Here is a 27462-nt window from a genome sequence, read left to right on the forward strand (position 1 = left end):
TCAAGAATTTAAAACTACTTTCACCCCTGGTGATAAGCAACTCAAAAAAAAAAAAAACACAACGACCTAAATTCATTTAGCAACAATGAAAGATGTCAGTGATTTTAGTGAAACTTAACAATACAGCACTGACAGGCAGCGGTGTATATATTTTCCCAATTGTGGCTAAAGCTGCTGCTAGCTGGTTTACTCTCCGATCGGAGGCTGTTTATTATATACACAGTTCGAGAATGGTGCATTGACAATGAGTAATAACGGCTAACACTTAAATTATGTTGTTATTAACCTTATATTTTAGTATATCCTTAAGATAAATGAGTATCCGTGAATTTTTCAGTCAGGTTTCCCAAGGCAAAATCACACCAGAAGTAAAGATACACCACTGGGACGTACTTCTTCCGTTTTGTTAATGTTGTAGTGTTTTCGTTAATGCTGTAGTGCAGTGGTCCCTAAGCTACGGCCCGCGGGCCGGATCCTCCACATTTGGTCCGGCCCCTTGAACAATACCAGAGAGCATTCAGATTTCTTTTTCATATATTGTAATTTCCAGACTATAAGCCGCTTATATGTGGATTTTTCTTCAACCTCCAGGGGGCTCTTTAGCAGGAAGTGTGTCCTGTAAACTGTGGGTGTTTTGTTTTGCATGGCGCATTGCTGCCATCTGTTGGACTTTTAGGGAACTGCTTGACTTTTATGTTATTTAATCAGTACGGTTGTTTACTAGCGGTAGAGCAGACAACACACTTGTTATGAACGCCGCATTCCAGGTCGAGTTCTTCGAAGCAATGCCTGTAAGTAGCAGCTTATACTTCAAAACGAGCCTTTATGTTAACATATGATMAAARAAKTAACTTGTTTATTGAATTAGTTTTGGAAATACCTGCGGGCGATTTGATTATGTGCTACGTCATTGCTAACTAGCAGGCTGCTAAGATTTCTTAGGTCGTTATGTAGCATTGCAGCTCATAGCATTCTGAGGTAGGTGTTGTATCAGTTGTACTTCTAATGTATGTATCTGAATGTAAAACACTTAGTCTGTAAGCTGCTCTGAGCTCATCCTGAGTTGTTTGTGTTTTGACAATTTCACTCCATTCTACATGGAAATAAAGGAAGAACTAATTAATCCTGACTCGTGTGAAACGAGCTGATGGTTAGTTTTAGTACAAGACACCATAGCGAGACCATTACAAAGTGAATCCTTGGAAGTCAAAATTGGAAATAAAAGAAGAACGCGCCCATTAAAACGGAATTTGGTTTTAATAGGGAATTGAAATTTGAGAATGTTGTTGATCAGTTATATAGCATTGAGGGGAAATGCTATTTAACTGTTTTTTAAATAATACTGGGATCATTATGTATATATATTATTAGGTATAGATATTGGGATCCAGTAGATGGCAGTAGTGCAACAATAATGGATGCAAGCTGCTGTTGAAATCTAAAGAAGAAGAACAAAGCGCCCATTTTCATTTAGCACATGCTAGAACATGAAGGATCAGCACTTTTACTGTTACCGTTACCGTTCGGAAAGTACCGCAATCAGTTAAGTTAAATCTAAACTTGGCAACTTTTCTTTTTTAACGTAATAAATGTGATATTCAATTTACTTGTTATGGCTAAAATTTTGGGTGCACGCCCCCCTCTGCTGCATCGTTGTGGAAAACCTAGAGCGGCAGAGATATCTGCGGCTTATGTATGTTTACTGGTTTAAAAAAAACAAAAAACTTTGGGGTTGTGGTTTATAGTCCGGTGCGGCTCATAGTTAGAAAAATACGAACTATAATCCTTCCTGGATTTTTTCTGTGAAGAACCCAGAGAGGGTTATTTGATTGTGCTTTCTGGAAAACAATACATCTTTACATTTAGGCACTCCTGCAATCGTCACACTTTTTCTGTTACAAACTGACTCCGGCCCCCCACCAGAGAAGGAAAAAGTTATGTGGCCCTCACAGGAAAAAAGTTTGGGGACCCCTGACTTAGAAGTAGAAGTTTTTTTTTTTTTCTTAATTAGTTCCAATGATGGAAGCCATCTTCTTTTTTTTTTGTGCTTCTATAGTCCCCTTTCTAATGTTCCCCTTGGTTACTGCTTGTATCACATTGAGAACTGCCACAGCAGCAAAGAATATATGCGATAAAATGGTAGCATGAAATCTGTTGGCGAACACGGAGGCAAATCTGCCCCTTTTGTTGGGAATACACAATAAACAAACATATTTATCCGATACCTTTCAAAGACAAACCAGAAAGCACTAACAGCTGTTTTTTTTCCTTCTGTGTTCCAACCGCAAAGTCATGCAGAGTTGCAAGATTCCCAATAAAGGTGGCTCAACTTCTGCCTAATGAGAATTATAAAATATTCAGAGGCCCAGCACCACTGCAGATTTAACACTTGAGATAATTGGGACAGAATACAGAGAAAGAGCAGGAGGCAAAAAAAAAAAGACCATCCTTTCATGGGATGGTTGGAGAGAGATGTTGGGGGGTTTTTCCTGCGAAACATCCTGCTTCCCTTTTGCACAGCAGTTTGTACTACAACGCAGTATATGAAACTAATCTAAAATACTCTGTTTTGTGTTTGTTTGAAGACGGCTTTTTTTTTTTTTAAGAAAAAATCTGTCTCAGGGTAGTGACATTAGAAAGAGCTTCCACGTGGTTTCGTTACCCAGTGGATCTGAAGCATGGCTTATCCTGTGGGGTGAAGGCTTTGATTGAACAGTGATGTGCTCAACTATTGATCCGGCTGACTGCGTCTGATCTTACTGGTTCACTGAAAGCATCATTACGGGCTCGCTGGTGTAGAGTGCTTTGCTGAAAATACCGGCTCTGCTCCGCTTGGAGAGTTCGGTGCACTCTGAGCGGAGCACGAGACATTAAGAAAACAGTTTTTTTTGTTTTTGTTTTTTTTTTTTTTTAAAAAGCCCAATCTTTTCCATTCGCTTTTCTCTGATGCTCTTTTGGCAGCAAACATCAGAAAAGCCTTTTCATTTTAGAAAGAAAAAAGAAGCCCAATAAAGTTCTATAAAAAAAAAAAAGAAACGAATAGAGGTCCGACTGTAAAGTGCCATTAGGAGATGCTACTCTGAAAGCACAGCTTTGGGTTTGGTCTTCTGACAATCCCGCAAAAATACAAACGTAAAGACCAAAATTAAAGTCTTACCAAATAATTGCTTATTTTTAAGCGCCTACGCATAACATGCCATTGAAGTGGCATTTGTTGCGCAAAGATTGTTGCCAGGTTGGTTAAGTTTGAATCTCTTTATGCAACATGTTGTTGTTATTACAGGATTGACAGAAATAAGAACAACAGTGGCAGTCACTCAACTCCCATGGCGCCTTTCTAGCAGGAGGAAGTTGAGGCTCTGTTTCAACTTCAAGAACATTTTCAAGAACGCAGGTTAGTTTTTTCATGCCCATTTTTGTTTTGCCTCTTTCATTTCTATTGCACGTATTACAGCTGTGACACTTGAGGATAAAAATAGCACCTGACTCATTTTATGTCGGGCTGCTTGTGATCTGTGGATATTAGAGGTCTTCCTCCTTTTTATTTTCCTTTTAAGCTAGGTACAAAGCTCCAAACTGTCCTTGAAACCTTTCACTTAAACCTCTTTTTGATGAAGTTAGACTTTAATTTGCCGATACTATAAATGTTCATCCTTGTACATTTTACTTGCGAGTCTTTTTATTTTTTTATTAGCTTTTGTGTTGTCTTTAAATCTTTCCTTGGTCATTAAAGAAAGCAGATATTTGAGTTAATAATTCTCATTTGTGTTGGGATCTAACTCCCAAAAAATAATTCAATTTTAACAGAAAGTATCAACACTGGTATATTTTAAATATTTCTTTTGAAACAAATGTCTCACTTTCTTTAATTGTGTTATCCAGCTCCCCGATAAAGATAATTCAGCTTTAATATCGATTCTTTTTTATATATCTTTCCTTAGCCCAATAAACTTTATAAATGTAGTTGTGTTAATCACTAGATTTTGTTTTAAACTTAAATGTTCAGCTCCACCAGTGACTGACTGCAGAGTTTTTAAGGAAGGAGACGCAAGAAAAAGAAAAAGCGTTCAGCTCGGGGAAGAAATTGTGATGTAATGACAGGTAATGCTTTCCAATCACTTGCATTGTGTTTTAGGCCTGTCATAATGTCATCTACAGGATAATTAAGTCCAGTAACTTTGCATGTTAGGCATTCTGAAAGCTTGCACAAAGTTGTGCCTACATAGCACTGGATCCACAGCAGTCCAGACCGTGAGCCACGATTCACCCTGCTGACTTGTACCCGGCTCTAATTAGCTGATGCAACGTCATATTTATGTAGATTTACACTTGCAGGAATCCAATTATGACTTACTGAAAACCAGGACAGCTCTCAGAAAATGTTGCGGTAAGGTACAACTTCTTAGTGAAATTACAAGACGACGCAAAGGTGCAAATTGAAGTAAACATGGCGTCCAAGAAATAGGTGCGGCATTTAGAAAGAGCTCTTTTGATTATTCCAGTACGTTCCCCTAGACGCTGAAGTGTTTTCGAAAAGTTTATCGGCACAAAAATAATGGACGGTTCCCTCCAATTGGCTCCCTATAACCAAGAGCCGATAGACTTGATGAAAGCAAATTGATTCTCAGAATGAGAAGTGTCTCCGTGAGATTACCTTAGTCATTGAGAAGACATGTTTGTTATTTTTTTGTTAATACATTTTATATGACCAGACAACAGGGCACAGATGGTGCTTCTGTCTTTCACAGCCCCTTTGAAGCAGCGAAGAAGGAAGAAAACAGTAAATTAAAACCAACAAGTCCAGAAACTTGAAACAGTTGCTGCAGATTTACGAGAAGCGGCAGACCGATGTGGTTAAGTCACACCGGGAGTGAAGGAGAGCTGGTTTACGTCTGGGAAGAATTTAGTTAAAAGCGGCTTTGTACAAGATATTCCATCAATATTGGGAATTTATATAACCTCAGTGCTACTACTGAGTTTGGTCTTAGATGAAAATAAAAAAAACTGTAGAAGTTGGATTGACAACCTTCAATCTTACTCTACTGTCTGCTGTTGAAAATCAAAATCTTGTTTTGTTGGCATGATTGAACTAATTATAGTGATTTTGGCAGTATCTGTTGAACATATATATATTTTTTATGCGATTGTAAAGGACAAGTAAAAGAAAACGGCACAGTAATCCGTCGAAAAACAATATTTAGGTATGGAATACCAGAAATCCTGCAACTCTAAAAGGTCGAGACCTTATAAGAGAACGAGGGTTTATCTAAGCTTCCAGAAATTTCTCTTTTGCAACTCCAGTCCTATTACACAATTAAAGCGCTGAGATCTGATCTGCTGCTGTCTGCATAATGAGAAGCTTATCTCAGTGTAGATTTCCTGATGGTTCTAATAGAGCTCAAGATCCGCCCAGAGAGGGACAGCTTATCTCTGGTTGTTCTCCACCGTTATTGGCTCCAGTAGAGATGAGGAAACAGACTTATTTAGAAAAATTGAGAAAATTCAGCGTTTAATTGAAGATCTGTTCATTGAGGGGGAAAAAAGAAACGGTTCCATGTTAAAAAGTAACCATATAAAAACACACACACACACAGATGCGGCATAATACAGACTCTTGTATTATTCATATAATGTTTATCAACCTATTTTCTGCTGGACGTTTCCATAATTTACCTTAGATGTCGATTTATTTTAAAGTCCTGATTATGTCGTGTCATCGAACAACTTTTGCAGGATGCTTGGAAGAGAAACGGGCCCACAGCATCACAGATTATCCACTATGCTCGACATCGGGCGTGATGTTTGTACTTGAAAAGCTCAATTTGACTTTTCAAGAACTATAAGTGACACAAAATGCTTCTGAAGAAGTCAAGATGTGATTGGTTTGTTGCTAGTCAAATCATTATTTATCCATCCGCTATAGTAATGTGAACTAAGAGTTATTTGCCAATAATATTCAACTGATAAGAAGCAGATTCTTTATGCATTACTTATAAATAAATCTCCGTTTCCCAACCAGTTAAATTTGCTACCTTTCTGTGTCTTTTCACATATCGATCTATGTCAGGGTCTGTAGAAAGAGATGAAAGCCAAACTTTCTGAAATTCATGTAGTCTATAGGTAGGGAACCCTTGAGCTCTGTGTTACAGATAAAAGGTTAGGTCCAAAACTCAGGACAGGGAAGGTGTTCGCTAATGATAGGCCTTTTTACTTCAAAGCCGTTGAGGCTGGCAGGTTGCAGCAGCTCGAAACGTCCAAGATGGGTTTTTTTTTCTTTTTCTTTTTGGCAGTCTGACAAGTGAAGGAGCAGGCTTGTAATGATCCCAGAGCTGCAGAAAGGGACAGGTTAGCAACAGAAAGCAGAAATAATGATGGCCAACAAAGCCGGGCTGGGCGCAGAAAGCATCCACCACTGGGAAGAGGGGGGAAAAAAATCAGGAAAACGTTGGGGACTCTTCTCGGTGTACGTCTGTCGGCCGAAGACACGACAGCCGAAGCGTTTTGCGCGCTCTGAAAGAAAAGCAAGAAAATGCTTTTGTAAACGGGTCACTCTGAGCAAAGACTGATCACTTTTTCTCTGTGGCACGTATTGGTTTGGTTTTGCTGTCCCTCTGTCTGACTAGCTAACGATGTGCAGAGTTCAAGACAACGCTCAAACTTGGCAGAGAGGAAAAATACAATATATTGAAGAGTAAAATGGAAATAATCTATAAAATATGCTAGTGGAAAACGCCGAAAACCGTAGTAGGCTGTTTGACAACATGACATAGAACTGTACGCTTTGGAATTGATTCTGCTAATTAACTGTATCAGACAGCAGAGCTTTCTGAATCTCTACTTAATGGCTGGTCAATACAGACCAAATCTGTACACTCTATGTTTTGCTTTGGGCTCTCATCGTCCCATTAATCAATAAAACAGTTGTTGTGATTTGCTCTAACACTCACATTTTACTTATTGCTGGACCAAGCAATATTATTCGCAGTGGGAATAGTCTTAAACGTTGCGGTCGGTTGGGAAAAGTAAAGTTGAGTGAACCTTACCTTTTGAATAATCTCTGCTCCCAAAAACTGCAACACCAGAATAATCTTAGAAAAACTATCACTCCAGTCAATTTTTGACCTGGCCAATCAGTGAGCAGAAGGAGAAGTGCTGAACGATGACATCGATTTTCTGCATTGTTTTAGAATTGTAGTCTGCCTGTAGTTTTACCCAATTCCAGTGGAGGACATTAACGAAGCCTTTCCGTCAGTGACCACGCTTAAAAACACTAAGTGAACATGACAGCTGCCTCATTGGGATTGGCATTTCTCTCTTCGCAGAGGGAGATGATTGTTTACAGCGCAGGCGATATCCGCTAAGCTTCTTAGCGTTTAACTGCCGCATTACATACGTCGCGGGCAAACTTTAGCAATTGGGTAAAATTTAAAACCTCAACAAAATCTAAAGCTCCAGGAAGTAATTGTTTCTCAACAGATGAGAGCCCAGATTCTCTGGACGAAGCAAAATGTGGTACAAGGGGCTGGTTTTTACCAGGGTAGTATCAACCATGGTGAAAATAGAAACGGAAACAGGATACTTTGTAGGAAGTGCCCCCAAAATTTTACCTCAATTTTTCCCTGCCATATTCGCATGATTCCTTTTCTCATGTTTGCCCTTGCTTCGTGAAGAACTGCCACATTTCTCTGTTAAGTTGTTCACTTTTCATATAACAGTAATGGCTGATTCACAAAAATGAGCAAACATTGATTTCACAGATGTCGGAAGTTGGGTTCATTGGTGCTGAAGTCGCACATTAAGCTACACCCAAAGGCAAACTTGACACTCAAAGAGCCACGACAAAAACAAAACTAAATGCCATCTCATTATTCTGTGTCAAAATAAGAAAAATAAATGAAATAACTCCACTTATTTGAAGTTATTCCTTATTTGTTGTCTGGTAACACCGTACCTTCCCTGTTGGGCCCTCCATTATAAGGTAATCCACTCATTCACCTTCCTAAATCTCCTTTACAATAACCTGAGAATTTTCCTCAGGGTGCTGATTCCCTGTTAACAAGCAATAAAGTACAGTTGAGCTAAGACCTTTAATCCTTCAATCCTTCATTGGCAATGGAGGGAGGGGTCACCTGAGGAAAGAAGAGGTGGAGGATTAAATTTTTTTTTTTGTTGTTGCTTTTAAAGCTGTACAGATTAGATTTACTGGTCTGTCTCCTTCCATCTTGGCTTCCCCCTTACCTCAGAATCACCTGAGCCATATGTCCGCATCATGTGTCGACACATAATTTAAATGCAAATGGCTAATCAACCCCTCTAGCCCGAAGCTTCACAGGAATCAGACATTCAACAACAGACATTCATTCCGTTATCAGGTATGCAGGAAACTCGGCTTCACCACAATCAAATAATTAAACTTGCATCTTTATGGGCCTGTGCCCGAGAGTAATGTTTGCTTCGTTCCCACGTAGACTCGCGCTCCAGTACGCAGTGATTTTGTGCAGAAAGCATTATTCGAAACAGAACCCAATGTCAGAGAGTATGTCTCGTAATGATCTCCAGAGCGTGTTGTTATCGGAGTAGGGGAATATTTAAAAATATATATCTTAGCTTGAGATGCGATACTTTTTCATTTCTCCACGTTAATTACATTTTAATGCCAGCGTAGGCATTTAACCTTTTTCCGACACCGATACATTAGCCGCTCTCCTTGTTCGGCGTAAACACCGGGGAATAGATCCTCGGAGCCACACCAATTACTGGTCCTGTGTGAAGCCTCCTCTGCCTTCCCAGACAGCTGGGGGAGAGAGAAAAAGAGTATATCGCACTGGGAGCTACTGTACATGGTAACAAGCAGAGCAGAGTGTTGCATTTTTATGGCTCTTGTATTGAGATGCTTCTCATATTTAGAGGTCAACTTTTGTTTATTATTACCTTAAATATCCTCTTGTTCACGCTGGAAGCTGACGCATTAATATTGAATAGAACAGTGTTTTTAGACGTGCTCTGACAATGACGGATCACGCGGCGTAAAGCAGACAAGACGAACAGCTAAACGACCCGCCTGACTCAGCTTTATAATACGAGAGAGAACTGAATGATATTAAAGCATTCTTTTTTTTCTTTTCTTTTTTGGAAGGAGGGGCCATAAGGTATGCAGTTATTATTCAGAGAGAGACGAATCTCTTAAGCAAATCCCCCTGTGATGAGTGAACTCCAGCTCAAAAGGCTACAACAATTTAGCTCCAGGCTTCGTGCGTCATCTTTTTGAATAATTGCCCGATTTCTGCATTCATTGTATCCTCCGCGGTCACACTCCAAAAAAAACGCGATGCTTTTGGTGTCAGAAAAGACAACGTATTCATGTCGGTGCTTCAGGCATGTTGGGTGGTACAGACAGTAGCCGTTTCTGAATCCGTATTCACAAGTCATTGAGGGTCACTTCCACCTGTGTGTTGCTTTTTCGTTTCCCTTTTCACAGTCACGTCAGACAATGGCCGCCATAACTCGAAACGGTGTATCTTTACTTCCGGTGTGATTTTGCCTCGGGAAACCTGTCTGAAAAATTCACGGATACTCATTATCTTAAGGCCATAATAAAAGGTAAGGTTAATAATAACAGCATTTAAGTGTTAGATAACCGTTATTACTCATTGTCAAGCCACCATTCTCTGACTGTGAATATAATAAACAGCCTCCGATCGGAGAGTAAACCAGCTAGCAGCAGCTTTAGCCACAGTTAGGAAATATACACCGCTGTCTGTCAGTGTTGTAATGTTAAAAGGTTCACTTTCTGTATAAACTGTAATAAAACAGTATTTACATGTTAGCCTTTATCAGTCATTGTCAATTTACCATTCTCCAACTGTATTCAAAAGAAAGAACCAGCCTCCGATCGGAGAGTAAACCAGCTAGCAGCAGCTTTAGACACAGTTGGGAAACATACACGTACACCGCTGCCTTTCAGTGCTGTGTTGGTAAAAGTTTTACTAAAATCACTTACATCTTCCAACACTGTTGTTAAGAAAAGCATTTTAAATGTTGATTTAAGCGCTATCTGCCAAATAATTTACATATTCTGATGTGATTCATAATTTCTCCATTTGTTTTGTTGCCCATCTTTCTCAACAATAGCCGACCTAACAACCCACCATATCTGGGATGGTCTTGTTCCTCTGTCCATGGCAGGTTCAGTCAATCAGCTGTGGGACATCTGCTGCCTAACAAACTATCATGGGCCTTGATTTAAAAGTAGATAAACCTCCTGCAAGTTACACTTCTTGGATGAACACTCACTAACGCAAGCAGCTGTTAGAAATGCAATCTTTGTGTATCTATTCTGTAATTAATATCTATAGGTATCCATTAATAAATGAATTGATGTGTAGAGTTCTGTAAAAACTATTGTAAATAGCTTCTCTTCAGTAATCTACATATGTGCAACTTTTACATTTAAATTGCTTCTTTTTGTAAATTTTACACATCTGGCAACGAAGTATGTGGAGGAGAGGAAATGCTAAAATTAAAGCTGTCATTGTGCACCAAAGACATAAGGTTTGTGGCCGTTTCTTTAAAACATCTATGTAATAATTATATTAAACACTGTACATGGTTACTACATTACACAAACATAATTACCACAGTTAACAATGTAAGTCATTGATAGAGAAAATGTATTTACAAAAGGCATATCAATTTTATTTTAACAGTATGTACTCGGGGTTTACACCTTAAGACATCCATGTAGAGTCCTTGGCAGGTGCCAGTCTGCAGTGAACTGGTGGATGACAGAGGCAATGGTATACTATAGTGAGCAGTTTGAAGCAGAAGTCCCACCATGTGATCCACAGGGTTTTCCCACCTGAGCACAAACTTCATGCACTTTGTTTCCACAGGCACAACAGGAGAATCAAGTGTAACCTGTTAAAAGRGATATAAAGTTGTTATTCCTATGTTATCAATTTTCTACTGCCAAGTCTACAACCGCAGGAAGACAAAGTATAAGAAACTTAATCTTCTAATCATTACCTTTGATAAATATTCATTGGAGAAATGTGAAGTTAATGAGCTAATATATATATATGAATGCAGTGCAGTTATGCACAGCCAAGATACTGCGCAGAACCCTCAAGCTCCCAGGCTCTGATAGAGGACCTGAGCTCAGAGGGTGAAAGAGAGAGAGACCACCCGCGGAGGGTGAGAAGGGAATTATATATAGATAGATAGCTCATCACATTTCTCCAATGAAACGTTAATATCTACATCTAAAACAGCGTCTTCCTCATGTCTTGATCGTAGCAGGAGTTCTCAGGACGTGGTGTAGTAGCGGGTGTTTGGCATAACAGTTAAGTTTCGGACTTGTGGCTACAGGTAATGTCGCTACTTAGCGGGTGGTGAAACTAGCGTTAGTGAGGAGGGTTTAATACGATCATTCATTTTACATGACGGGTGGCAACCCCAGTCTATACTATAAACATCTGATTAAGATYAGAGCCTAAATACGTTCTATTTCCAAAACAGAAAGGCTACGTAATGTTAGCCAGCTAACAAATTACTATTGCTGTCCTAGAATATCAACTAACAGCTAGAAAAAACCAAAACACGTACCTTCGTAGTCAAACTGGTATCAATCAGCAAGGAATTTGTCCAGTTTAGATTATGTTGATGAAGAAAAATTGTTCGCAAATAGTGATGTATCTTCAAATTGTATTTGTGGCAGCTGCTTTAGAGTCCAGAAACTACGCACACCGGAACTAAAGCTGCACTGGATCGAGTCAAAACGGAGGTTGTTTGATGTTGTGGTCTCATTTAATTTACAATTAGGCTGTAAATTTTCAAGACAAGAAAAAAAAAAATGCATAGAGTGCACATCTCTTCTCAGTAGCTAGCCACTGTTTTTCTCTCGTCTTTTTTCCTTCACCACACCAGTGTTTTTACAACTCATGCCAACTTTTTTTTTCTTTACTTGTCAGCCTGACTACATGACATACAATATCATGAATTTGAGGAAGTGAAACCCATTTAGATGAGCATAATGAGTGTGCAATTCATAACGACCAGATTCGCTATTAAGTTGCTCCCATCCCACTTTATGAAGAAGCTCGATGGAACAATCCAACACATCACAAAGCTAATAATTCACCTCAAGGCACCGAAAGCATTGTGTTGTCGAGGTCCCGCCCCCCCCTTTTTTTTTTTGTTCAGTACATGGTTTTTTGCAGCACGTTTGTCAAAATGCATATCTTCCCAAAAGTGTTCCGCAGACACCTCTATCCAAGGACAAATCAATTAGCGGCGAACGACAGGCAGACCGCTTTTGAAGGATGTCAGTGCATGTGCCTTAGGTGAGAGGCATTGGCTGGTGGAGAGCAACTGTCAAGTAGGATACTCGTCTAAGTGATTCCCACATGTCATCCCCACACACACACACACACACACTCCTCCGCGGAGCCTCCGCCAATATCAGACACGCGTTCCACAAAGAAGCCGCTCACAGGATGCTAAAATCAATGCTGAGAGAAGCAGAGAGGTGTGAATATTTCATAGGCATATTATCAAACTGAATCGCAGATTAGCATTCCCTCAGAATTACCCCAGGTGATATCAGGGAGGCACTCTGCAATGAGCTGCCTGCAATTTAATTCATCTAGAGAGCGAAAAAAAAGGGGGACTAGAATGGAAATAATGATAAAATCAGTTCTGTTATTCCTTGATTCCACTTTTCAAGAGCATTGCCTGCTTAGTGACAGTAGATACTGCTTAAGTTATTCATACTGGTTGAACATTTTGACATTGTGTCACATTGCTATCACAAGATTTTATATCTTTGCTTAGGATTTTATGTGATTGACCAAAACAGACAGGTAGATAATTAAGCTGGATTAGGTTAAAGATTTATCTGAAAATTGAAATCTGGAAGGTGTGAATCCAGATTCATGCTTGTAACTACAGTTCTCTTAGGGTGTGTGTAAAAACTTAAATCTTCAATTTTTTTAAAAGTTCGATTTGATAAAATGAAACTATTCCACTGCATCTCTGGTTCCATCTTTAGGGTTGCTATGCTATCCATCGGTTTTTGGTTTATTTTTGGAGTGTAGCTGCTTTTTTTCCCAGTATTGCCCTCTACTTACCTCCATCCGTTTTCCTGTGAACTCTGAGCTGCTACTGAATAAACACATCTTCACAGCACGATGCCATCGCCATCCTGATGATTTACTGAAGGTGATGGGCAGTGTTAATTTTACACCACCATTTCCAGTACTGTTAATTTTACACTACTTGCACCTTTTTGGCAAGTGGGCCAAAAAAGTTCAACTTCGGTCCAATCTTTGAAGAGCGTCGTGTTGCACAAGTTTACCATAACTCCTGCATGGATAGTGGCAAACTACAAAAACAAAATTTTTATGTTCATATTTATTCATGACTTTGAGAAACTTTCAATGACCATGAATACTTTTGACATGAAATTGCTTAATTATACAAGTCCAAACCACATTCTAACAAAACTTGTGAAGAAAACTTAAATGAGAGAGTTAAATTGCTTATCCACAGTTACCCAGATAATAGTTTGGTTTCTTTGCAATTAAAAAATAGCCTGAGCAGGTACAAAGGCAGCCGTTTTGTAAAACTGCGTGAATAAAGATGAAAGATATGGTTTGCTGAGAGAAGGAGGTGTTGGTAAAAAGCCCAATTTCTCCTACTCGGCAGTAATTACGGTAGACAAAGACCTGGCAACGTCGGTGAGCATGTGGAGACAAAAAGCACATTGTCAGTTTTGAGACAAAACGGCAACCTGAGAAAAAGAGAAACTGAATCTAACGAGACGATGCAAAAACATAAAGAAGCGGATGTTTGTCTTTCACAGATATATGGTTAAAGTTTGTCGACTCGCTTCGCTTGCTTTCTTCTGCTGTCTTAACAGCGTGTCCATTAATGCATCACAATAACTCTGCCTGACGAGCGGCGAACGTCCAATCATGGAGAAGGACTCGGCGTAGCTGCCAAGGAACGATCCTAAAGGCCTGCTAATTGAGATTCATGACTCCAAATACCAATCAGATAAAGTGATTAAGGCCTCGCTTGTCCACATCTTTAAATTTGCAGCTTCCCCTCCCAGAGCATCATCCTCTGATAGTTCATGTCTCATCATTTCATTATTAATCTCGTCTTTGTTTTGGAGCTGTGTTGCTCCCAGGAGAGCTCCGAGTTGATGCAATTAGAAGCTGTAATTACTTCTCTGTAGAGCTGTAGATCTCAACAATCTATATCTGAGTGTCTGCTCCAATCACACAAGGAAGGGACTGGTGACTCTGCGAGCGTTTGGATGCCGATTGCTGGGTTTTTTTTTTAAATGTATACGTACAAAAATACATTCAGACACGAAACATAAAAAGGCAAAGACTGTAATCCCTGCCAGGCTCTGTCAAAGTCTGGTAATTCACTGTAAAACATCCAAGATGTCTTTTGATTTTTGTCGCTTCACTCGCCGTTGCAACGTGCTGTCAGACACTCAGGAAACCATCTGCAGCGTCCTTCAGACACTTGCGATGCCTTCACTTATTCTCCAACGGTTCCCAATCCAGACGTTGCAGCACCTTGCCAAAATGAAATATTTTCACATAACTAGTCTACCCATCAATCAAATTATGTCCAAATCCAAATCTGTATATAAACCAAATGATGGTCAGATATATTTTCTTGTCACTACAAATCTATTTCTTTTTGTATCTTGACTACAACCTGAGTTGGGACACAATTTACAAATAAGTTTTAATAAACTTATAGAGTAGCTACCTGCAGCTCCCTGCAGTTATTATAAGACTTTGATTTTAAGGTTACCATATTTTCCGCACTATAAGGCGCACCGGATTATAAGGCGCACCTTCAATGAATGGCCTATTTTAAAACTTTTTTCATATGTAAGGCGCATAGAAAAGACACTTCAGTTTGGGTTGCCAATTTGTTCCATACTCTACTATTACACATGCACGTTTGTAAAGAAGTGGTCCCTGAGTACTTTATATAGTAGTCTGCCCCAGTCATTGTTTCACTCACGATGTTGGTGTTGCAATATTGTGCCCAACTGCTTTAACACAGACCAACCGACACGCTGCCGCTGCAGTCTCTGTCTCTCTTCCCCCGACCCTCCGCCCCCCCGGCTTTAAATGTATTATCAAACTTTATTAACAAACCAGCATTCTGACAACTATCCCAGCATGCACCACACACTTCTTCTTCTACGGGGGAAAATGAAGTCGGCGGCTGCTTACCGTAGTTGCTAGACCTTTTGTGGCTCAATATTGGTCCATATTTGAGGCGCACCGTATTATAAGACGCACTGTCGGCTTTTGGGGACATTGAAGGGTTTAGGTGCGCCTTATAGTGCAGAAAATACTGTACTTAAGTTCACTGAGTTGTAAGACAGATCTTTCCACGGTGGACAAGCTTTAAATGTGGAACCTGGAAAAAGCAGTGCAGATAGCGAGGTAGGATAATACAAGGACGGGAAGTAGGGCACAAAGAACGGAAGAAAGGGAGATAGAAAGGAGAAGAGAGGACAGGAGAGCAGAAGGAAGAAGAGTTGCATGACGCAAGGGATGAGTGTATGAAAGACCAACACAATGAAAGGAGAAAAGAGAAGGATGAATGGCACTAGGAACGAAGAAGGAAAGGGATAAAAAAAAAGCAAATGAACTACGGCTACGAAGTAGGACGTGTGTGAAAAGGGGACGAAGAGAAGGGAGGAACAAGAAGGACACATTAAGACAATAATAGGGAGTTGAACTCCAGAAATATTTTTAGTTTCATACTCCCATACTTATCCAGACTTGGAGGGAACAATGAAATCAAATTCCATATTTTTGTAGACTTTATAGAAACCCCGTGAGCTGAGAATCAGTTCACCAGGATTTGGAGAAGATAAGTTGCTCATATTGTCAATTGAGCTAATTGAGACATGGCTACACACCGAGATGGAAGGATAAAGAAAAAACTGTCACATGGACGTCCATAACTGAGGTTCGATGGTGGACCATTAGGAATCTGAGCAATAACCGATCTGCGATAACGTCCTCAAGGTCATCCTGAATGATAACTTCTTAATGTCTCTACAGTGACACCCTCCGTTCTCTGGCTATCCAATGAGAGGATCTCGTGTTCAGAAGGATTAATTAATTAGGAGGTTAATAACTCGAAATGCTAAATTAATTTAAGATCCACTGCAAAACCCTCCAATAAAATGTGTGTTACTGGGTTGGACAGAGTTCAGCCATTAGCCTAATGTTCCTCAAGATAGATGGAGACTCCCCACCCCTCACCCCAAACTCCCGCACTTTTTCATTTTCTTCTTTGGTGAGATTCAATTTATGATTTAATTAAAATTTCGCTTCGAAAAGACGCTCTGGACTGAGCCCGTTTTCAACTAAGTTGTCGGCCAAAAAATGGAAACTTGGAGACGATCATAAATGACGCACGCCCAGCAGTAGATTGTCAAAGCCTAATGAAAATAATAATAATAATTACATTTATAAATATCATATTTGTGTGCTTTTTCTTCCCCCAAAGGGGAACGTAAAAACAAACACCATCCTAACGTAGAGGATGTTGGCAACTTCCAATCGTAACTCACAGTAAAGTGACAGTAAAATTGTGTTTTCAAAGTGTTTCATTCTGTTCTGATTGAGTGTCACCATAAAAAAAAAAAAAAAAAAGACTCTCCCCGCAAGTGGGAGTCCTATTTCAGCCGTCATCCAGTTATGATAGCCAGCGCTGATTAAAACCTTAAATTTTGATAACGGCTGATGCGTAGTTTCGGCCCTGAGATTAAGCTGTCACCGCAGAGCAAGGCCGCGTGCGTGAGTGATACCAGCCGCTTTAAAATTTGTCGACGCGTTTTTGGCGTCTAATGGGTTCGACGCTGGCAGATCAAACAAGCAGAAACTAATTTATTACCAGATGTTCATAACGCGCTGCAGTACGTCTTCGGGTCAAATTTATCCGCACGTCCTAAAAGAACAGAGTACTCGGACCACGTGGAGTGAATAAAGCGTGTTGCTGGGGTGGAGCCTCACTCCCCATCTGATCAAGTGCAAATTAAAACGGTCTAAAGAAATAGAAGGGCCAGCAATGCATCAAATCTGGGACAAACACTTAATCTTACACGTAGCAATTAATTGATCATGAAAGGTAAATAGTCTGTGCATAAATCACTGTCCTAATCTTGCTGATTTCTTCAAACGCCCTATAGAGTGACTCCACTTTGCTGTTGGAAGAAGGAATAAATTAAACCTCTTGACGGAGGTAACGGCTGCGATCAGTTGCATGTTGTTTTAGCAGTGGTCACGAGAAGCCCGGGATAGGAAGGCCGAAAGGATGGTGGAGCAAATGCCATCCGATTCGAGGGGAGGATTAAATGCTAGTAGCAGTGAAGATTGATAGGTGCTATGAGGACTTTGAAGCAGAGGATGTAAACAAAGTTGAGTATGCCGAAGCGCAGAGGGGTAATGGCGGTCAACTTCAAACTAATGTGGAAAATAAAAATCAAGCAGTCTGATGGAGACTTGCCAACATAAGCTTTAAAGGGGAAAAAAACATTTTGGTCTGGCAGGAGACATGATCTTATACTTCACTTCCTCCTCCACCTTCACACAGCCTGAATCCATCTTTGAGGGGCATGATTATGATTTTTCTAATTATATGCCTTGTCAGATTTCCTTTCGTTAGGAAGCGTCGTTAGTCCGGCGCGATGCTTATCGGTGACTGATCTGAACCGTCAGCCTCATATCCTGCCTCGCTTCCTCCACTCGGAACAACGGGGAGAGCAAAAGCTCGATAAACACCGCTGATAAGCACCCACCGGGCTGCCGTAGCCTGGAACGCAGCCAGGGGTTGTTGTTCTCATCAATGTCATTTAACAACCACAAAGCAGCCGGCGATGGAACACGTCTGACGGTAAATCTTCATGCTGTGTCGCCTCAACTCCGGCTGCAAACGGCTTTTCACGGAGACGCATCATTAAAATGTGACGCGCTCATGTGTGTTATGAGCATGATCTAATGAAAAATGCTCACAACCTGTTCACTTAATGAACATTTCAAAACCTTCGTTTGGTGACAAAGACTTTTGGCGGAAAATGCCCCCCCCCCCGCTGACGGGGTTTTGCGCTCTGAAATAACAGAATCACACTGCTGCCCTTCCGTCGTGGTTTTTTGAAAGTAGACATTTTGCTTTGCTTTAGCAGAGCTTTTCGGGCTTCACATGTGTGGCCAGGCAGATCAATAGGCTCACTATAAAACGAACCCAAGTGTGAATTAACACACCGGGGAGCAACACAGCAGCGCAAGATCCATTGGGGTGTAATTTGGACAAACACACTTCTGCTGCCTGAGTGCTGCTGCTGCATGAGTAGACAAGTAGTTAGTGGTGTAATTTAATACAACAGGTTTTTTGTGTTGGAAAGTGTTTTAAAAGCAGTATTTAAGCATATTTTATATACGGTGGATCCCCCGGTGTTCACTGGGATTAGCTATTTTAGCTATTCACGGTAATCACTAAAATCTACAAATTCCTCATCTAAAACACTTCATATTAATACCTTAATGTGAATTAATATAAACCATCTTAGCATTATCTTAGAAGCCAACATCTACAGTCGTCCTCATTTCCGCTCTTTTACTTCAGGTCACCACCAAGGAAAATGAACGCCACTCAGAGGATGTGAGAGTAGAATAGCACAATAAAATCCCCCTCCCCAATCTGTTGTTGCACCCTGCTGATCAGCTGGCTTAACAAAAGCTAATGCTTTTTTTTTTTTAATGAAGTCAACTGTTGGGAATGGCGTTAAAATTATGACTCCTGCTAGTGTGAAAGTGGTAAAAAGATTCGAACAATTGTTTTTTTTGTTGTTGTTTTTATGTTTTTGAGGACAGTTATAATACTAACAGATTATTACGATGATTCATGCCTAAATAGCACTTTAGTAAAAAATAACCTTTAAAACATTAAGGGATGCTACTGTGAGTTTCGCTTCACATTTTTTACTTCAGCTAATATGAACCAGCTTATGCTATCAAGTGTATATGTAACAAAAAAAAAATGCCGGTTTTAGCAGTATTTCAGTTTTTTTTATGTAATAATTTTTCATTTCCACAACAGAACAATTCAAAAATTAACATTTTTAGGTACATTTTGCTACAGCAAACACTTGATGGCAGACGTTGGTGCCGATTTTGGCACAACCAGTTTGTTAGCTATCCACTAAGTCTATCTTTGATATTAAAATTTCTATTTTGAAAAAGCAAAAGCAGAAGAAATTTGCATGACAGGATTTTTTTTCTTTTTATTTTTTTTACAGCACTACATGTTGAAAAAAGCTGACTTTTGCTTAAAGCACATTCTGCAAAAATATAATGAAAAATAATTTAGCGGTCTACTGGCTGGTATACTGCAGAATCAGGTTGGACCTAGAAACCGCTATTGCTTTGTAGTTCTAAAAAAGTTAATGTATATTTTTTAAAAAACTGTTTAAATTGATGAGCTACTCTGGATGTAAATTTGCGTTCAAGCTGTTACTCAAGCCCCATGCTTTAATAACTCAACAGTCTCTCTTAATGGATTTTTTTTTTTTTGCATTTAATTGCTGCTACGATTGGAAGAAAACTTGCTAAATTGCCAAAAATATTAACAAAATGTTTAACAGCGCTTTTTAAATGTGTTGCTCGTAGGTGGTAGCTTTATGTGAGCGGTGTACCCCGCAGGCATAAAAAAAAAAAAAATCCTGCAACTGACCTCCCGCTGCACACTGATCACATACCGCCCGAAGTCTCTCTGGCATTGTGGAATATTTATAATTAAAGATAAAGCTGATGGTTGCCTGGGTAAGCATGAGCTCAGATAAAATTACATCCCCAAACTTCCTTTATTGCAGGATATAAATATGGAAAGCGTCTTGGGCAAACACACAATGGAGTCTTTAGAGCCTAAACATGTGTGAGCACAAACAGACCTGTGTGTTGACGCAAATACATACACAGATGAGACGTGTCGCGAGAAACAACACACTTGCAAACACACACAAACGTACGCACGCAGACAATAGCCTCCAACTCCCCTCCAGCCTGGCAGGTAATTGCTGTCTACGGGGGGACAGGTGCCTCTACAATGGAGCGCCAGTGTCCAGACAGGCTCTATTCTCTGCCACTGTAATTACCTAATTGAAAAGCCCACAAGGGAAGGGAGAGGGGATGTGTGTGTGCGTGTGTGTGCGTGTGTGTGCGTGTGTGTGCATGTATGCGTGTGTGTGTGTGCGTGTGTGTGCGTGAGAGAGAGAAAAAAGGTGTGTTTAGAAGAGCGTAAGAAGTGGGGAAAGGAGAAGATAAGCTTACAATGAAACCTCCCAGCCATCCCCTTGCGCTCGCACACACACACGCACACATGCACACACACTTCGAGTGACTATGAAAGCACATCTGCTTTCTATGACATTTGTTTGCACAAATGGATAAATACGCACATGACCACACACACACACACAGGGAGCCTGACATCTTTTCGGAGTTGTCTCACTCCGGGGGCCAATATCTGCAGAGCGGACGGCAAGGGCAGTAACGGGGAATCTATTGTTGTGCTATGAGGATAAAAAAAAAAAAAAAAGGAAAGAAAAGGAAACGGGGGGGAGAGGAAGCAGAGGAGGGGCCCGGAGAGGCAGAAGTATCAAAGCAGCAGGTTCACTCATTTCTGATGACAGATTCTCCCATCTCAGCAGCCTCTTTGCTTTGGCTTCAAGTTTCTTTCACATCTGTAGAGCAGCTAGAGCACCGGTGATGCAAGAGTGTGTTTGTGTATGTACACACATATGCATATTGAAAGACACATGCATGCAAATTTACACCTGACCCATCCACTTGTCTACAATGACTCACAAGAACGTAGATGGCTGGGAAGTTCTGCTGTTTGCTTCCACTTTCTGTTCGGTTGCATCGTGTCGTTTCTGAGTTCGAAGCCCTGACCCAGTCATCATGAACGCTAAGCTCCCTCCGTGGCTCTGTAATGACAAACCAACTGTCACTGTCTGTTTGGCTGAAAGGTGTGGCTTAAGTAGGGGATTAGTGGTGCAGCATGGGCAGCTGCCCAGGGTGGCATTAAAAAGGGGGTGGGCATGAACACCAGCTCTCTCTGAAATGAAAAAGAAGCATTTTTAATGTTGACGTTGCACTCTAAATGAGATAAGAGATGAAAATGTTTCACTAAAACCGAAACAGGCTTGTGATCGTTTAGTCCAGCTTCAGGTACAGATGCAAAGGGGTCACAGAGGAGTCAGAGGGAGAGGATAGAGTTAAGTTAAGGGAGGATTCGAGGAATGATTGTGAACCTGTGGTGTGAATTTTAAAGGTCAGGCCTGGAGGGGGTGAAGTGACACAAAAAAGAAATGTTTTTTCTCTGAGAACAAAATTAGTTTATCAATGAAAATGGCATCGAAATTGGTCTACAAAAGAAGACAGAAAGTTTCCTTTGACGGAAAAGGAGGATAAAACAAAAACTCTTTAGGAAATTGCCAAGGGAAGTAAACTCAGTGAGGGGGGGCCATCCAACTCAACCGCTGAGGGTAAGGCAACAGGAAAAGACGGGGGGGAAAAAAAACAGCAAGAGAGAGACAGACGGCAACAAACAATAAAAAAAAAAAAGAAAAAAAATCCTGGCATGCCGTCAAGCTGGCACCGAGTCTTGGAAAAATACAACTCAGGAACAGAAATATCTTCAGAAAGGTACATGGAGAGACAAAACAAAAAAATACAAACTCTAGATGAGAGACACAGAAAGATAATGGCATACAGAGAGCGGATGAGACGAATACAGGGGGAAATGTACGATTGTAATCCTGTCACTCTGGGCCAACAGCACCATAATGGTCCCCCAAGTGAGTTGCAAGTTTAAGTTTCATCAAAAGGTAAAGTTTTATGAGTAAAGTGGACTTTTGGCTTTTAAACCCGAACTGGGAGCTGGTCTTACAGGAAAATGGCTTGTTAGGGAAAAACTTTGTCCCCTGTTAAATTCTTCTTCTTTTTTATCAGTTCTTGGAGCCTCAAATAATCCCACTGGCCAAGAATAGTGTTAGATAACACAGAAGGTGTTGAAGATATAGCAGAGCTTTGAACTTTGGTAGTAAAATAATAAAGTGTTAAAAATAAGAAAAGATTATCAGCTTACTTTAGTCATTGTCTGGGGGAATTGTGGCTCTGCAGCTCAATGACTGACCCTCTAACATATTTCTATTCAAAAAAACTATAGTCCATGAGAATCAGCAGACAACACATAGTCACTAATTTATGGTACTTGCTTCCTGATTTTAAGAGGTTTTGTTGCTAACATGTATCTGTAGGACACTCGTAGCTTGAAGGTAACATGAAGGAAGGTCTGTCCTTTTTCCCCACTTGCATGTTTTCCTGTTTATCAGATACGGCTCGTCAAAACACACCCGACCTTTTCCAACCTTAATTTTGTTGCATCTCTGCAACCCGACATACTCGAAAGTACTTAACTTTGTGCTTCATGTGCTTGGAAATGTTTGTCGCATTGTAACAACCTGATTTCCAAACACGAACGGATTGTGGAGTGGAGTAAGGCAGAGCGGCTTAAGTCCTTGACGCCAGCAATTCTCGCAAAACGTGATGAGAATCTGAGTTTTTTGAAAACACTGCATTTCTCCAAGTAAAGATCCCAAATACTCTCTGATCAATGTGCAAATTAGTTTTTTTGTGTGTGTGTGTGTGTGTTTAGAGTAGCACGGAAAAGTTCTTCTGCAGATCAGGATGAGAAATTGGGTCAGAGACTAAAGCAGAAGAGGCAGCATGGGGTAGAATGAAAACTTAAGGCTTTGGCAGACATCAGAGGGAGGACGGCAAACGCTGATCTTCTTCCGGAGCTGGATGGGCATCGCCTGGCACGGCTTCTCGTGGCATTTGCGGTGGAGAGAGCCTGTCAAACATGCACAGTAAACAGTCGGCGGAGGTAAATAAAGCAATCTGCTTGTGACGACAGTCGATTCCTCTGTCTGTCTTTGCGCTGAAAGAAAAACGCTGCAGCAAATTCAGTTTCAGTTGGGAGCAAAGTCGCGCTTTCTGTCTCTCCGGGAATCAGACCTTCCCCCGGAGTTGCAAACATGTATAAAATGAGTACAGAACATGGCATCCTGCTTGTTGCGAGGCGAAGGAGGGGGTTGTTTGGGCCTCTCATCTCCTGCAGCTTTGTGACATGCAGACCCTATTACAGCATGTAAATGACCCCCCCCGCTGTGCGATCTCGAGGTATACAGTGTGACAAACATGCTCGCATTTGCAGAGGTGTGTGTGAGTTGCGTGTCCTTTACCCGAGCCTGTATGAGGCTTGTGCTGTCAGAAATTGGGCAGGTGTCATGTTTCTCTTTTCTTTCTTTCTTTCTTTTTTTATGGGAAACATGAAAGTGCACATGGGGAAAAAAACAAACACTACAAATACTGCTTATACACCGAGTTCGCTGAGTGAAATGGTTTCATCGCGGGTTGATTGGTAATTTATTGTCTTATAGGCCAGAAGTGAGTCATTAAAACCTTATTTGAGTTCGAGGAACAATTGGATCTCAAGCAGAGCTGATATTCTCCTAATTAATATTATTTTTATGAAATAATGACAGTGTGATGAAACCATGGAGACCAGTCTGTATTTGTTTTTTCTTGTCTTTCTATAAACGTTTAGAATTTTTTTTATTTTATTGTATCATTGCAGCATTATTCTAAGAGGAAAGTTGCTATATATTAGCTATTTAAAAGGATTTTAAACAGCTCCACTGCCTTGTAGTACCTATTAATTTTCTTGACATGAAAATGGAGGCAACCACCATGATCTATCAGCCTGAACACAACCGGACAGGAAAAGTAGTAGAAATTGTAATAGATAGCTGTTGAATTGATCATCAAAAGCCGTGAGATGTTGTTAGAACCGAATGATTGCCATTTACTTTGGATCTGAAAGGAAAGCGCGTGTTCTTTTTGCTATATCTTAACACTAATGCAGTAATGGGAACATTTCCACCTTAATATTAAAGCAGCCTGATGAGGCTGCACTCATCCACCTGTAATTCACCACAGAGAGGAAGTCTGTTTCTCTAAAAGGACCTCTCTTTTTCTCTGTGGTTGTTTTTGTGCCATGAATGGGACCATCTTTGCGACAGTGGTGGCTTTACACCGAGCCATCAAAGAACACATTACATGTTTGCTCCCCCTACCAAAAAAAAAAAAAAAGAGAGCGAGAGAGAGAAAAGCCTGTTTCTCTTTTTCCTTTTGATGATATAATTTTGAGAGCTCAACTCTGTTTTCAGTCAGCCTCCGAAAGATCGAGCTCCGAAGCCACAAAGCACCTTAATTGCTGTATCGGCTATGACAGCCTCTTTCTTTCATCACTAACACTCTCCATCAACCTTTTCTCCGTCCTCCCACTACTCGCTCATCCTTGCTCTCCACTGACAATGCCGAAAAATGGCCAACCTCACCTGGATTCCACCCCCTTCACATTATTTCTTCCTTTTGTCCGTCACAAACACACACACACACACACACGCACCTACACACTTGCGTTCAGCAGTTGTACAACGTTCCCGTTTTTATTTTTATTTTTTCAAGCATCTTCCACTCGACCCGCTCCGAGAGCTGGAGGTCACGTATTTATTTTAGTTTCTCTCGCAGCGGGAAAAGAGACGGCACAAAAGAAATCCAATCTGAGTAATTTATCACAATATAAAAACATGTGGTTTCAGGGAAATTAAACCTTGGAAGATGAACTATTGAAAATTGGGCTCCGTTCAGCCCCTTCCCCCCACCCGAGGGGACCCGGAGTGCTACACGTTGCTTTAAAAGCGCACAGGTCAATAAAGGTAATTGATAAGCTTTCATATGGATATATAGTGATGAATGGGGGACGTTTATGGCGTAATGAATCAAACTAACTCTGGAGCCATAAATGGACAACGGTATGCCGTGCCATAACGGGAATAAGCATAAACTCATCTGCTGTAGTCAATGGGATATCAGAGACAGGGCACCTATAGGGGGGCTGTGTTATTGGTCCATCACTTACACTTTATGAGCGGCTTGGAGCCGAGGCGCAAGGAGTGTTGAATTGGGTGGCCTAGTCATAGATTATCGGCGAAGTCATTGATCTGTCAGAGACAGTTTTTGAAAGATGGCATCAGGCTTCAGCCTAGAACTTTTACAGGGCCAATAGAACATGTTGTTTTACCAAGAAACAGGCAGAAAAAAAAAATAGTTTTGCTTTAAAAGTGGAATTATGCACTTCATTTACAATACCATGCAAAAGATACCTTTCTCGCATATTTGTGATGAAATGAGTGAAGTGAATTTGTATTACTAAAAATTCTTAATGATATTTTGGTTTAAGCCATTGTAACACATGATTATAGTTTGAGCTTTACTAGGGCTGCACAATACAAGGCAAATGTGTAAGGAAATGGCAACCAATCATGATCGTCTCTTAATGAAGTCATTCCACTGTGGCATTTGCTGCATGTTTAGGATTGTTACGCTGCTGGAAGGTCAATCTCCAATAGTAACCTGTATTTGGTTCCAACCGGGGTGAAAGTAGTTTTAAATTCTTGGGGGTACTATGACAAAAAATAAATAAAAAATAAACAAATAAATATACATATTAGAGATGTGCCGATCTTTGGAGAAGTCAAAGGGTGGAATGGAGAATGTCCTTGTGGTCACGGATCATTTCTCACGGTACGCACAGGCATACCCCACTAAAGATCAAAAGGCCAACACAATGGCCAGGGTGCTGTGGAGAAACTTCTTCTGCCGGTTTGGGCTTCCTGCTAAGTTGCACACCGACCAGGGACGCAACTTCGAAAGTGCTGTAGTGAAGGAGCTGTGCAAATGTATGGGCATCACTAAAACCCATACAACCCCCTACCACCCACAGGGCAATGGCATCACTGAGCGGTTCAACTGCACGCTCATGAATATGCTAGGGACATTAGAGCCACATCTGAAACCTCGGTGGCACGAGCACTTAGATGGAGTGACACACGCGTATAACTGTTCACGGCATGACTCTACCGGGTATACGCCATACTTTCTGATGTTCGGCAGACATCCAAGACTCCCAGTTGACATTATCTTTGGGCTCCAGACTGCTAATGAACCAGGAGAATACAGTGCATATGTGCAGAGGCTTCATGACTGTCTGTCACAGGCATACGCTCAAGCAAACTGGACCTTTCACCAAGCCAAAAGTCAACAGAAAAAGTACTATGACCAGAAGGCAAAGGGTCAGATTTTCAACCAAGGGGACAGAGTCCTAGTCGAGGTCTGCCATATAGAGGGGCGGCAAAAACAAGGGGACAAGTGGGAGTCGCAACCTTACATTGTGGTGAAAAAGCAACCCAATATATCTATCTGTGTATGTGGTGCGACCAGAAAACGGCGATACTGAGAGGATGGTCCACCAGAACCTTCTGACACAATGTATGTTCCTACCAGTAGACCAGGAAGAGGCAGGCACAGCAGAAGTGATAATGGAGAACACAGGGGATATGACAGAACAAACCTCTGGAGTGACCGTGCAGGGGATGGAGGACTCAGAGCCCGAAAAAATGTAAGAGAGATGGAGGACTCAGAGCCCGAAAAGTTGGAGGAAAATGTGGAGGAAGTTGCAGGCGAGACAACAAGTAAACGGGTGTTCACTCCTTCCTGAAGTGGAAGGAGTGAACATGCCAGACAGAAAATATAAAGGATGGAAAGAACATGAACAGATGGGGTCATCATTTCAGTCACTGGACCCAGTGCTCAGAGAAGGAACATGCAGAGGAATCAATCCCGACCAAAGAGATTTTCCTGTGAGTCACAAGTAGTGGAAAGACAAGACACTCAACAGAAGATAAAAAGAGGACGGAAGCTGTGAGAGAAAGCTAAAGCCAGAAAAGCAATAAACACTTAGAAAATTCCACTTAATGGAGTATATGCTGGCCATTGACATACCACACAGTCTTTTTATGTATTTATTGATCTATTTATTTATTCATTCATTGTTGTTTTGTATTTAGTCTGATGACTGGGACGCCATCAATTAAACAATGGGTGGATGTAGAACAGTGCTTGAAATATGTTAGCGCAAGTCACCGAAATGTTGGATTTGTTCTTTGGGTTGTGGAAGTTGGTAAAGTGTGTCCATTGAAGAACACCGTACTTGGTGTCTGTTACTGTGCCCTGGCAATACAACGGTCAGTATTTGCTCTGAATTCTAAAGGCAAAGCCGCTGCGCTGGCGGGTGGTCCGAATAAATGGTGCCAACCACAATTTCAACTGCCGTGTGTCAGATTCCTGTCTCGTTTCCTTCCGACAAAAACCTTAAGAACACACAACGCAGAGTCCAAGGAACAGCGAGGACTCATCTCACACGGATATTGTTACATATATA

At 40.9% G+C, this 27462-nt stretch overlaps 1 protein-coding gene across 1 annotated transcript in view; it reads left to right on the top strand.

The window, feature by feature from the left end:
- Window positions 1-760: 760 nt before the first annotated feature.
- Window positions 761-27462, top strand: part of pphln1 (periphilin 1) — a 78041-nt gene continuing 51339 nt past the window's right edge. The window contains exons 1-2 of the mRNA XM_008400991.2: window positions 761-791; window positions 3284-3394. The gene's annotated coding sequence lies outside the window, so the exon portion shown is untranslated. The remainder of the gene's footprint in view (window positions 792-3283; window positions 3395-27462) is intronic.

Source organism: Poecilia reticulata, linkage group LG23, assembly GCF_000633615.1.
Source record: "Poecilia reticulata strain Guanapo linkage group LG23, Guppy_female_1.0+MT, whole genome shotgun sequence".
NCBI lineage: Eukaryota > Metazoa > Chordata > Actinopteri > Cyprinodontiformes > Poeciliidae > Poecilia > Poecilia reticulata.